The sequence below is a fragment of the Polypterus senegalus genome, chromosome 8 (assembly GCF_016835505.1).
Source record: "Polypterus senegalus isolate Bchr_013 chromosome 8, ASM1683550v1, whole genome shotgun sequence".
Taxonomy (NCBI): Eukaryota; Metazoa; Chordata; class Cladistia; order Polypteriformes; family Polypteridae; genus Polypterus; species Polypterus senegalus.
In genome coordinates, this window is record NC_053161.1 from 26,321,943 (window position 1) to 26,335,563 (window position 13,621).

Below are 13,621 nucleotides of genomic sequence, written 5' to 3' on the forward strand. Positions count from 1 at the left end.
GTTTGCCAATAGAAATTCACCAGGCTAATACGGTGGAGCATTTTTAAAAAACTGCTAAAAGCACATTATTTTAACATGACTCTCTCATAGCTACATTTTAGTGTATTTCTGTTAAGATATATGAGCATTGAATTATCATTTTCATCATGGCTCCACAATCCGTATTATTCTCTGCTTTTCTTTTTCTGGTTTTCTGTGGTGGCGTTCTGTGCCACCACCATCTGATCAAGGCAACATGCAGTCTCTACATTGATGGATCGAAGGCAGTACCCCATATGTTCACATGACCATCATCATCAAATTCTTTCATGTGAAGCCTGAAAGCAATAAGGACTGATTTAGATCATGCATGTTAGGTAGAATGCCCAGTGTGGGCTGGGTGGTCTCTTGGCATTGGAACCCCTACAGATTTAGTTTTTCTCTCTGGCCCATCTAGAATTTTTTCTTTGTTTTTTCTGTCCTCCCAGCCATCTAACCATACTTTTTTCTTTGTTACTTAGCATTGCCTAATCTTATTTTTGTTTCATATAAACTTTTCTTTCTTCATCATGTAAGCACTTTGAGCTACACCATCTGTATGAAAATGTGCTACATAAATAAAAGTTGTTGTTGTAGTTGTAAAGTACAATGAAAGTTCTATGTGCACTCCTCACCATGCTGCATGACTCTTGCTCTTTAAAATAACAACACCGAATTCAACAGGTGAAAATGAGGTGCTGTTTAGGAAAAAATAATATGATATGAATGTGCATCTGTCTGTTGTTACAAGCCATGGTAGAACATAAGTGAGGAAAAAATATTGCAGAATACAGCTTGGCATATGGAGGGAGGGATAGAGCAGAGTTATGGAGGGCTGTCAAAACTCCACCCACAACACCTGCTACAAGCAGACCTGAAAACAGTACCGAGAACTTACAGTATGTTGAAATTTAATATTTCCAGTTTACTTTGTTGGGACAAACAAGTCACAGTAACATATAAGGCACATTTTCTTAAACTCAAACCTTTCTTACATCCAAATGGATATATAAGTTATGAGACATTTTTTTCACATTGGGACTATGAAATCCATTAGCTGTATTATAAAACACAACAGGATGCTAGTTATTTTTAACAAAAGTTAAAATATGCTTTACTCCAAAATGCAGTTTAATGTAACAAATTGATAGATACAATAATTGTGAATAAATAACTTTGACTTGAAAAATACTGAATTTTGGGGATCCACCCATGATTTTGCTCATTATGGTAGCCTGTTTTCAATACAGTTATTCTTTTTCAGTCTCTAGCATTGACCACGAAACAGAGGACCCAACACTGCTTTGGCTACTTGTAGCCTAATATTAGTGATGAGCCAGCAGTACATGCAAAGTTTAATTTGTTTCATTTTGCCAAAAGAAATGCAAAAATATGCTGTTAACCAGTTCAATTCACACCACTGAGCCAGAAAGAATGGTGTTTAATACTAGAATCCCTGAAGTCTATGAAAAAACACGTTACCCTGGGCCACCTTAAATTCCTTCACATGCCTCCATTAGTGTCTTTTGTTTTGCAAATGTGTCAGTCAGCACAAGCAGCAAGCAGCCTGCTATCCCATACCCCTAGCCCCCCTCCGCCTCAGCTCAACTCGGGGAAAAAGTTTCTCCAGCACAAGTCTTGTTTATTTGGGTGTGAGGTGCCTGGAAGTTGTAGAGGGCAAAAAATATAATGTTATTTGGAACACATGCATTTCATGTATGTTCCGTGGCTACAACGATCTGTGTAAATATAGGATGACAGAAAATGCAAGAAATACAAGAAATGTTGAACACATAGCTAAAACAAAAAGCTAATGACAAAGTTTTGACATGAACTGTATAATGTGTGAAGACTGAAGTCCAAATATTTCTCACATTTCCTGTCATCCTACACTTACATAGATCATTGTAGACGCGGAACACCAAATAACAATATATTATTTACTCTATACAATTCCAGGCTCCTCACATCCAGATAAACAATACTTGAGCTGGGAGAACATTTTGCCCAGGGTGACTGAGACAGTGAGGGGATGGGATAGCAGTCTGCTTGCTGCTTCTGCTGATAGCCACATTTACAAAACAAAAGACGCTAATGGAAAGGTGCAAAGGAATTTAAGGTGGCCCGGGATAACAAGTTTTTTTATAGGCTTCAGGGATTCTAATTTTAATATATATATATATATATGTATATATATATATATATATATATATATATAGTACAAAAACATTTTCCCTACCTATATTTTTATCATATTTGCCACATCGAGGCAGTGTCAAAAGAAACACTACATTCCCATCAGGCAAGCGGGAGTCTTCTATGACTGAAGGGAAGATAACAGGTAGTTTTTTCCTTGTCTAATCTGCGCATCACATTCTTTGTTTTACTAGATTACAGCTTTTGTTGAACAGTGTTCCTTTTTATTTCAGCATGGGTTGTCTTTAGCCATACGGCATTTCCAAAGAACACTGCGCCCCTGTTTAGTTTCATGTGGAATCTTTTCTAGGAAATTGATGGGTTGTTTTTCTTTCTTTGGCTCTTTTGCTGATTATTTTCTTTTTGTAGCACCATGCTGCATCAATGCTTGCCAGCACTGAGTGCCTATGATTTCTCATTCTTTACATGACTCTTTTAGGTAGCTTGCTATCCTTAAAACGGTCACTTGCTGTTGCTGCACAAGTTATAATTCTTACACAACTGCCATTTTTATACAGTAAGCTCTGCAGCAAGAAGCTCTGAAGATGATTATTTGTACGATTGAATGCCAGCTTGTTATGTTGTTGGCTCATCTCCAGGCTGGTACAACTTGTCAGTGCCATTGCAGGTTCGCAATACCAAGGAACACAGTGTTATGCACTTTTTGTGGAATGTCCTTTGCATATATGATAAGAAAAGTACAGAAGAATATGGGGGGAAAAAGGGAAAGCCAAGGTGAAATATAATAGAGTACAATTCTATAACATGAGTCACTTTTGTTCAGAAGATGGCAGAAAGGGAATTACTGAGGACACCATGTCTCACTCATTAAAAAGACAATGATCTACAGTATGGTCTCTGCAACCTTTTTATTAAAAGTGATGCTCATGCTCATTTGATAAGTTTAAATAATCGATGAGTACACTATCTGATGATGTATGTTGTGTACACAGCTAATCTAGGAACATCATTTGGACAAAACAAAGAAGTTGCGTTAGTGACAGGAAATTAGCAGACAATAAAAAGACTCTGTTTACTTCATGATCTCTCATTCACAGCTGACATTACTGCAAATCCTGCTAAAGATATAAGGTAATTATGAATTTATTTCAGGTGAGATTCACTACTACAATTCTTTATTCACAAGATGTACAAATAATTATATTTCCAAGCCTGCCATTAACTCTAAATGCTGCTGCAAGAGTCATTAATACAAGTAGGAAGTGTAAACAAAAATGTTTAGTCTCTACATTAGATTCCATTTGTGTTTTGAGCACATTTAAAAATTCTCTTGTCAATAAACAAAAATTCTGTCAAAGTTGTCAATAACTACGGCCCCTTTATTCAATCAAACTTATCAATGTTTATACTCAGTACTATCATTAAGACTAAAAAAAGCAACTTTTACAGTTCAGACAATAGATAGATCTACTATAGAAGATCAAGCCTTTAGCAACAGAGGAGTATTGGTAGTATTGTCACTTGTACTGAATACAGCAAAATTGTTACTTGAAACACCAGACCAGCATGCAATACCAGGCATGTTCCATTGATTTCAGTATTACAATTCAGACTGAAGACTGGGTTACAGGTTAAACTGAAAAAGTCTTCTGGTTCAGCTGTACAAAAACCCTGCTGCTACTATTTTATCCTCACTTTATTTGTATTCATTAATATGATGATCTTTTTCTAAGATTTTTCTGCATTACAATTTTAAGTTTGGAATTCTACTTATTTCTCCTGCTACTGACAAGGCCAATTCTTATCTTCATGTAACAAGACTTATTTCCAATGACCCATGAGATAATGTATCCTGTCATGTCTTTTGTTAGCTCACTTTCTCTTGTATTACATCTTGTTCCAATTTTCTAATGTTATATTTGTTAATATAAACCTTTGAAAATGGTACAAAGCATGTGGAGAGTTTCATTAGTTTACTGTATATGCACTTTATGTTAATAGATGTTTATTCTTATCCAAAATGTACTGCATGAACTGTAAAAGGAATGGATCTTAACCAAACTAATCAACTAATAGTTCTTATTACAAAAGGCTTTTGTAGGAGGAAAATACTTAAAATGTGAGCATTATTGTCTTTTTGGCATTAATGCTTTAAGCACACGATCAATTAAAACATCTAGTTGTCCAATATATTTTAATAGCATTCCATTTGTGACAATGCTGTAAGGCAATTAATTGCTCTACAAAGTGTTAATAACATCAATAAATAAAATGAATCTAATAAACTCATAACAGACCTGAGATGTGAGTTTATTAGAAATCTTGTGAATCAAACAGGTGCAGATAGCGGTCCCAAAAAGGAGTGACTAGTGGTGGTCACAGCATGAACTTATTGCAATATGGCGTGCATGAAGTTCTTCATTTACTATGTAATGTGAAACCATAGCAATTCAAGTGCTATATGGCAATATAACCTCCTCTTGTATTTTTAAGTGTTCTTTTTAATGGTTCTTGTAGTTTCGCAAACAATCACCATACAGTGAATTGCTTCCAGTCAAGACTTAATATCATAACATTGTAATAAAGGCGCTATATAGGTGCCTCTTGAACCCTCCGATGACACGTCAGACACCTGGTATAAGTCCAATATTTTTAACTTTTATTATAATACTGTGCACAAGCACCACTATTCCACACTATTCCAATAAACAATACAATAAACAATCAATCCTCCACTCCTCCCAGTAGCACAGCACTGTCGCACTTCCTCCCAACTCCGGCTCGGGCTGCTGGGTTACCCATAGTCCCTTTATACTTCTCAACACGGAAGTGTTTCTGTCCCTCAGTCCACGTGACTCTTAACACTTCCGGGTCAGGTGAAAACTCCTTTTCTTTAACCCAGAAGTACAACATTGCTGCTGTCCCCTCGACTGGGAAGGACTTCCAGGTTATAAGGCAAATAGAAGTCCCTGTGCCTCCCTGCAGCATCCCCTGGCGGTCCCCATGGTATCCAGCAGGGCTGTGAAGGGAAACTCCAAGGTCCATGATGCTCTGCTGGAACCCGGGGCATCTCCACGTTACAGGGAGGACTCTACCTGGCGGCTTGGGGGTATTGGCCGGGATAAGCTGCCGGCCATAGTCCACAACATGTAAAGCTTACTGGATTGACATGTTAACATTTTCCCTTTTAGGAGGTTCTTTTATTTCCCCTCTTTTGTACTACAGTAAACTTGTCCCAAGCACTTAGAATTTTGGAATTTTGTTATTTTGCAAAGATAAATGGAGATATTCTGCAAATGTATTACTTGATGAGATACTCCAAGACTACCCACTCATATGCTTTTCTTTTCTAAAGTAAATTAGAAAGACAAGGTGTTGCAGTCAATACAGAAACAGAAATCTATTTCTAAAGTATCATACATTCCTACATACATTCTCAAACCCACTTAATCCCACTCAAGACTGTGGAAAACTGAAAATAGCAATTTAGTTTCACCTTGAAATGGAACCCAGGATTCATTTTCATTTTAGCCCAAATCTTTGGTTTGGCATGGTGTGATTGCTATGTATGACTGTTCATGATTCCATGCTGTAAACATGCTGGGTGCTGTAAGCAGCTTCATCGGGCAAAGATATATTATAGGTGATGCAATCAATCGTCTTTATTTCAACTACATTATAATGCAGCATGGTCCCAATGCACTGTACAAATAGGAAAACAAATGTGGTGCAAATTATAGAGTAAACAAGTGAAAAATTAAAATAATAACATCATTTTCAATGAATAACAAATAACATAATTTCACATTTAAAAAACACCATGTTAATGGATGTCATCAAATAATTTGCATTGGTGCGACGAGGGCAGGCAGGATTAGAAATGAGTACATTAGGAAGTCAGCTCAGGTTGGATGGCTTGGAGACAAAGCTAGAGAGATGTGATTGTTTTGGAAATGTGCAAAGAAGAGATGCTGGAAATATTGGAAGAAGCATGCTAAGGATAGAGCTGCCAGACATTAGGAAAGGAGGACGGCCTAAGAGAAAATTTATGGATGTGGTGAGTGAGAACATGAAGGTGGTGGGTGTGACAGAGCAAAACTCAGAGGACAGGAAAATATGTAAGATATAAAAGGAGAAGAGGAGTGAAAAGGACACATGGGCCAAAGAGGGGAAAGGGGGAAAGGCTTCAGTCTCTGTTGCCACACCCTTGTACACAATCAACAAGCTTATCAACCATACATATATTTTTTCCTTAATGAAAGCAAGGTGTTTCGGTAGGTGGGAGCAGTACAAAACCTTTAGGGTGTGAGAAAAACAAGGTCAAGTACGTGCAGAAGCAGGCAGGAATGGGATGGAGCACTGCAGGAGTGGACTGGTGGAAGATTAAAAAATAAGTTCCATGCAAAACTCTAGTTCAAGAACATAGGTGGTTGGAATCTATCTTTGCAGAATTGGGCACAAGGTCAAAGCCAGCTCTTAAACTTTGGAACATACAGCTGCACGTGGATGTTTACAGTATATGGATATACAGTATGTGTTTTTTTATATTATTGCACAAATATAAATCAAATAAACCAAATAACAATGCAGTCTTCCATCAGTTTCCCAAGCTGATTTATCTAATGCACTGTCATGCAGAAAGAACAGTTCAGGTAGAATTTATTTTCATTCTTCCATCGTAGGCTTAATACAACAGATTATTCACTCCAGTGAAGGAACTATGGCAGTGTTTCCAGTCAGTCTTCTGTTACAGTATCAATATAGCATACTGTATACACAAAAACTAAAAAGGCACTACTGTAGGTCTACTTCCAGCTTAAAAGGTTAAAACCCTCTGGGTCAAGCAAAATTGGCGCTGTAGTAAACATTTCATTTTCTTTTCTTTAAGTAAATACCTCTTGACTTTCTGTAGTACAAATTGATTTCTGGGCAGCCTTCCTGTGCAAATCTGTAATAGGAGAGATCACTTAATTTTTTTTTAATTTCATAGTAATTGGTAAATGGAACATATTGCTAAACCTGTTTCACTGAATTGGGCTGCATCTACCATAGTGTCACATTCAGTTTTGCTTAATCTATTTGTAAAACAGTTCAAGAAAGATCAATGAAGTCTTAAAAAAATCAGCCTTTTCTAATTCCACAAATAGAGAATCTTTTCAAAGTGAAGACTTCATATACTTGTTTTACATGGCTCTACAAATCAGTTTATCAATGTATAATTTTTCAAACTATTGCAAAAATCATAAAGACAAAGGGATGTGCTGAACATCCTTCCCACTCATCCCCTTTCCAAATTTTACCTATGAATACATACCCACCAGAATCTACTGTATACAAAATAATGTGGGAAGGAAAGATGTCACAAGTGAAAATGTGAAAAATTAAAATGCCATGTGAATGCACCAAATTGCCTGTAATTTTTTTTAACCCAGATGGCAAATTGCAATTAAGTCAGTGCTGGTTTGCAAACACAATCTACCAGTAGAAGAACATTTTATGGTTAGTGAGCCAAATGAGGGACACACATGCTTCACTACTGGCTGCAGGTATCGCATGACATTCCTTAGGGCTCAACTATAAAAGCAGCATGGCTTCTCCACTGTCAAGCTGCAGCTAGTACAGATTATGAGGCGTTAACTTACACATAACAAATCTTCAAAATTGAAAATGAAAATGTTTTATTTCTTATAAATTGCACATATCAAGGTCTTTATGTTATATCATATGAACCCAATCAAAAATTATATAATTTTGGGCCTCTTCAATTAGTGTGCCGGGCACCACAAGATTCTTTTAAAATTACTTCTTTTTATTAATGACAATGCTATCAACAGATGATCTCAAAATTTAAATAATAAATACCTCCCACAAATTTAACATTGTGAAAACTATTAATATCTGCAATTATATTTTAGGGAGCCATAGACCACACTTCCAGAAATATATGAATAAAGTTAAACTAAATTGGAATAAATTAATACCTACTGATTAACAGACTGGTTATAGCAAATGACAAATCCAAAGCTGTGGTAACCTCTTCTGCCTATACTTTACTGTGCCGGGGAAAAAGAAAAAATAAGGCAAGTAAGCAACCATTACAGACACCCAGTTATCCATTAAAATGTTATTCTAATGTACCTTGAAAAGGAAATTTAAGATCAAAATTTACAGCAATTAAACGTAAGATGGGTTGCAGAAATAAGAGCATGATAATTAGTAACACTACTTTGGTCAAGCTGTGGTTTCACATCTTGCAACTCCCAGTTTTGCTTTTCTCATTCATGTTCATCAGGTTTGTTTGCACTGAATCACTCAGTGTAGCATATATGTTGACTTTGTTTGATGAGCTTCAGGCTTGATAACCTTTATAAGCTTGCATCTTTTCAAAGAGAAGATTATAATGCCAGTTATTCACAAGTGACCCCATTGATCTTTGTGGGATTTCCCTTTCACTGTGATTTTTCAGCCTATTTCTATTTTATTGATAAACCAGCTTTTGAATTTGGGATGGCCGATATGTTTAAAGCTTTAATCCATGCGTAAATCAGAAAATAACAATTTTTCAAATATTATTTTACCACTTTTTGACGTCATAATTTTGAAAACTATATCCTGCACTTTGTCTTTTAAAAAAAAAAAAGCATTTATGAAGAACTTTCAAATACTTGTATGCATTTATCTACTCTAAACTAAGCCCCTATTAAACTATTCCAACCCAAGTTGCCTGTGTGCAAAGCATGAAAGCAGTGAAAAAAATTAAAAATAGGTGGACTTGATTTGGAGTCAGGCCGTTTTCTTATGTGGTGTTATCCAAGTACTGTAAAGTAGTGGGTGCTCAATTTAATTTGAATAAAACAATCCAATACAGGAGATTCTTTAAAGGATAAGTTTGGTATTTTTGCAGTATTTTGGTATATATGTATTTGCTGCATTTTTGGTGTGATATGTATTTTTCTTTATTTTGGTATAAATGCATTTGCCACACAGTGTCTTTATTATTATTACAATAAATTAAAAAAAATATGTTCCCCTCACTGGCGTTTTACATTAAAAATAAAGAGGCACAGGTAAAGTTGGAAAACAAAAGCCTTTAAACTTATCAGATACATCAATTTTGTCAAGCCAAGACAGTTGTGAAGTACTAATCCATATAAACAGCTTGTACATATCAATTTTGAGCAACAAAACACCAGTATTATGGGATTCATCTGTGTTAAAAGAAAACCAGCTGATGGCACTACCTCAGCACTTGTAGAGTCTCACAATAACCCTTTACCCCCTTGGGACGTGGCTTCTTCTCAAAAGGCAAAATCACAGTAAACTGTTTGTGCCATGTGGTTGTTTTATTCATTTATTTTTATTTCCACATTTACTGTATGTTATAACTCACACAAGCAAATAGTAGATGCATCCTTACCACAAGACAACTATACCAGGAATATGTGATAAAACGATTATTTCCATACCCTTTTTGTTGACACAAACATGCATCATAAATTCAGAAGGCATGCTTTTTTATCAAAAAGAATACATTTGGTAAGTTTTAGGCTTTTATTTTCCAGTGGTGCTTTGTGCCCCATTGCTTCCAATGTAAAGTGCCAGAGAAGACAAGATATTTTTTAAATTTATAGAAAGTGCTGGAGTTTGGTACACAGTTTCACATGGCAAATGCATATATACCAAGTGTTTGAAAAAAACACAAACTTAACTTTTAAGCCTTAGCAAAAATAAACATTTAAATTTTGGCCATTTTATGAGTTTGTTCTGTCTATTGTGTAGAGGTTCTGTAAAGGTTGTAAAAAAGTTCAGTACCATGTTGTGATCAGCAGGATTTGAACATCAACTCATTAAACTACTCTAAAATGTAATTCTTTTAAAATGAGTATGTTGCACTTACTTTGCTCATGTTGCCCCAGATACACCGTATGTTACACTTTGATCCAATTGTTTACTTCTGGCCAATATTTCTCTGCTCCCTCTCCATACTAATCAAAATGCGATGGACTTAAAGTTTAATTTAGTAGTTATATCTATAATATTAAAATATTTTAGTGAAATATTTTCATGAAAAGTAAATACTCACAGTTGATAAAAGGGCATTGAGGGTCTATTAGATTTTCTTTTTTATCACATATCTAGTGCACTAAGTTACCTACAAACAAAAATTGCAGTCAATGTAAAGAGACCATTGTCTATCCTCAAATTAAAGTAAGATCTTCCCCCAGAAGGTATCTTTTAACATATTTCTTACAAAAATAAAATTTCTGCTACAAATTTAACTTTTTCACATCATAGCAACTTATAATTTTATTTACTAATAAGGCCACTAATGTTAAGCAGTTCTAGGAAAAGATATTCTTTTAGGTGTACAGTCTGATATCTCTTATTTTGCAAAAATTTGTGTTAAGAAATAAAGGATATAAGTAATGGTCTGACATTCCCAACGGAGGCTGAGGAAGATTCCTTACCCAGCTGGGTCTATGTAATGGAAGGACCACTGGAGTGGAGACGCAACCCAACCAAGTGGAGCTAGTATTAACAGACTAATTTTGCAGACCTCCTTTTTTAAAATTTTGATGGATAGCCATCTGGACCCATGGCTTTTCTTCCTTGTAAGGATTTTGATGAGCCACAGTAGTGTGTCCAGTTCCTCTATAAGCAGTGTTTAAAGCTGGAGCAGTTTTAATTTATCGAGAAAGGTACAGTATCAACATGGGCTTCTATCTCATTAAACTCCTATGTGTATAAAGACTTGTAATATTTCTTAAATATAACTTATTGTTTTATGTTCACTGAATTTGATCCCTTCTGTGTTTTTCATCTGTTTATCTGTTCTGTTTAAGCTTTTTTTCTCTGTGTTCAAAATATATGTGATGCGACTTAAAGATTAACTAGTCCACTTCCCCTTCTAGTTGCAATATTAAATTCTGTTTGTAGTGACAGCCCTTTTATATAGCATATTATTAGAGGACTCTCAATATTTTGTATCAATTGTAATGTACATCTAGTTTTCAATTTATTTTTATGAGTTACATTTGAAAAAATTAGTCCCAAAACACATGCTTTAAATGCTCCCCAAAGTGTACCTATAGAGATACAGTGATCCCTCGCTATATCGTGCTTCGACTTTCGCGGCTTCACTCCATCGCGGATTTTAAACGTAAGCAGATCTAAATATATATCACGGATTTTCCGCTGGTTCGCGGATTTCTGCGGACAATGGGTCTTTTAATTTATGGTACATACTTCCTCAGTTTGTTTGCCCAGTTGATTTCATACAAGGGACGCTATTGGTGGATGGCTTAGAAGCTACCCAATCAGAGCATGCATTACGAATTAACTAAAACTCCTCAAAAGCCCAAAAGCACGTATTGATTTTTTTAATTGTTTGCTTTTCTCTCTCTCTCTCTCTCTCTCTGACATTCTCTGCTCCTGACACGCATTCCTTTGAAGAGAAGATATATTTGCATTCTTTTAATTGTGAGAAAGAACTGTCATCCCTGTCTTGTCATGGAGCACAGTTTAAACCATTTCAGGTGACTACCTGTTGAAGCTCATCGAGAGAATGCCAAGAATGTGCAAAGCAGTAATCAGAGCAAAGAGTGGCTATTTTGAAGAAACTAGAATATAAAACATGTTTTCGGTTATTTTACCTTTTTTTGTTAAGTACATAACTCCACATGTGTTCACTCATAGTTTTGATGCCTTCAGTGAGAATCTACCAATGTAAATGGTCATGAAAATAAAGAAAACACATTGAATGAGGAGGTGTGTCCAAACTTTTGGCCTGTACTGTATATATATATATATATATATATATATATATATATATATACTTCCGAGCAATCTTTGTTTTCAGATCTTTTGAGAGTTACTTTAAGGATCCCATGCTGTCACTCTTCAAAGGAGAGTCAAAGGGAAGCATAAGGCTTAACGAACTAATCCAACCAATTTGGTGTTGCAAGTAATCAGTATTGAGCAGTTACATGCATTCAAAACAGCTAAATTACAAGGATACCCACATTTTTGCTTAGCCAGTTTTTCACATTTGATTTAAGTTCATACAACTAAATACTGCTTCACTAAAAATCTTTGTTCGTATAACACCCCAGTACTCAGATGTTCCTAGGAAATGAAAGACATACCACTGTTATCTTTTTTGTTGAAAGTAGAGTAAATTATTATGCAGGCTGAAAGGGGTTCCCAAACTTTTTCATATGACTATATATATATATATATAATAAGGTATTTGTTGCATTTTGTTTGTGGCAATTGTTCCAATCACACTTTTGGCTACAAGAATCGGTCCAACAAAGTGGGCAAATGTTTAGGGACTCTTAAAAGACCGTTTCACCATTATAATCCACTCAGAAGTCGTTCAATTCCTTCTTCCCTGTTGATTTCAATGTACCACACCATGTTCGGCAAAGTTCCTGAACATTTACATGATTTCCCCCAAACTGTGGCAAAGTAAACCCCAATGTGTTCACTCACCACAAGCCCTGTTTCACAAGGGTTCCTGCATAGAGTTAAGCATAAAAATATCCAAAATTAAAATGAGGTAGCATAATAAAATGCAGCATCTTTTGGGGGATCGGCTGTCTCAAGTGTCCATGCCTGACAGTAGTAGAGACCAATTGTATCACTTTGCATCTGCAAACATGGCCATATGCTTGTGCAGTTTGTGATTCGATGTACTCTGAGAAATGAGCTGTCACATATGTTTTTGTACTCCACACTTAGACCTCCCCTCACAACAACATTAATGTCAGTACTGAAGAATTGCTGGATAATTTACTCATTACTGCAGATTGTCATTTATGATGTTCAAAGTATTGAATGAATGTTAAAGGAATCCCTAACAAAACCTATTACAGTCTAGCTGGTTGACTTTGATTTTCACAAAGATGTGGGTATAGACAATTTCAACAAATGTTTTTATCCCTGATTGATTCCCTTCTACTTTGTAAGGTCCTTATCATTGACATTAAGTCAAAATGTAATTATTTCATATGTATATTGTATTTATCCATATATGAATATTTCTGTCTAGATTGAATAATGCTTTATATTTTCTTGCATGCTACCTTTTGCTTTATTTTAAATATATCAGATTTTTCAAATGTGTATCAGAGCTCTTGGCTTGTTAAGGATGTGTAATATATAAGAATAAATTTATGGAATTGATTCAGCAGCATATATAATTCAAGTGTTTCTGTATTGTACAGTTCCTCTGAAAGATGACCAGCGTATGATATGTGACTGAGGTCATGTTACCCAAGGGAGGGCATTAAATTACACTAAATGACCAGAGGGAAAACAAAAGGGAAGTCACATGAGAGTTGAGGAGATGGAGGCAAGGTGTTTTGAGTGTAAAAAAATAGTCAGACAATATGTTTTGTTCAGGTAGATGAGGTGTAATTTTCAGAGCTAATAGCAAACATTT

At 35.6% G+C, this 13,621-nt stretch overlaps 1 protein-coding gene across 3 annotated transcripts in view; it reads right to left on the minus strand.

Annotated features, from left to right (window-relative positions):
* The window catches only part of tmem117 (transmembrane protein 117), a 573,994-nt gene that overhangs the window by 506,436 nt on the left and 53,937 nt on the right, over positions 1-13,621 (minus strand). The window contains exon 2 of one of the 3 annotated variants that reach the window (XM_039760886.1): positions 8,161-8,228. The exons of the other annotated variants lie outside the window; for them this stretch is intronic. The gene's annotated coding sequence lies outside the window, so the exon portion shown is untranslated. The remainder of the gene's footprint in view (positions 1-8,160; positions 8,229-13,621) is intronic. 3 annotated transcript variants of the gene reach the window in all.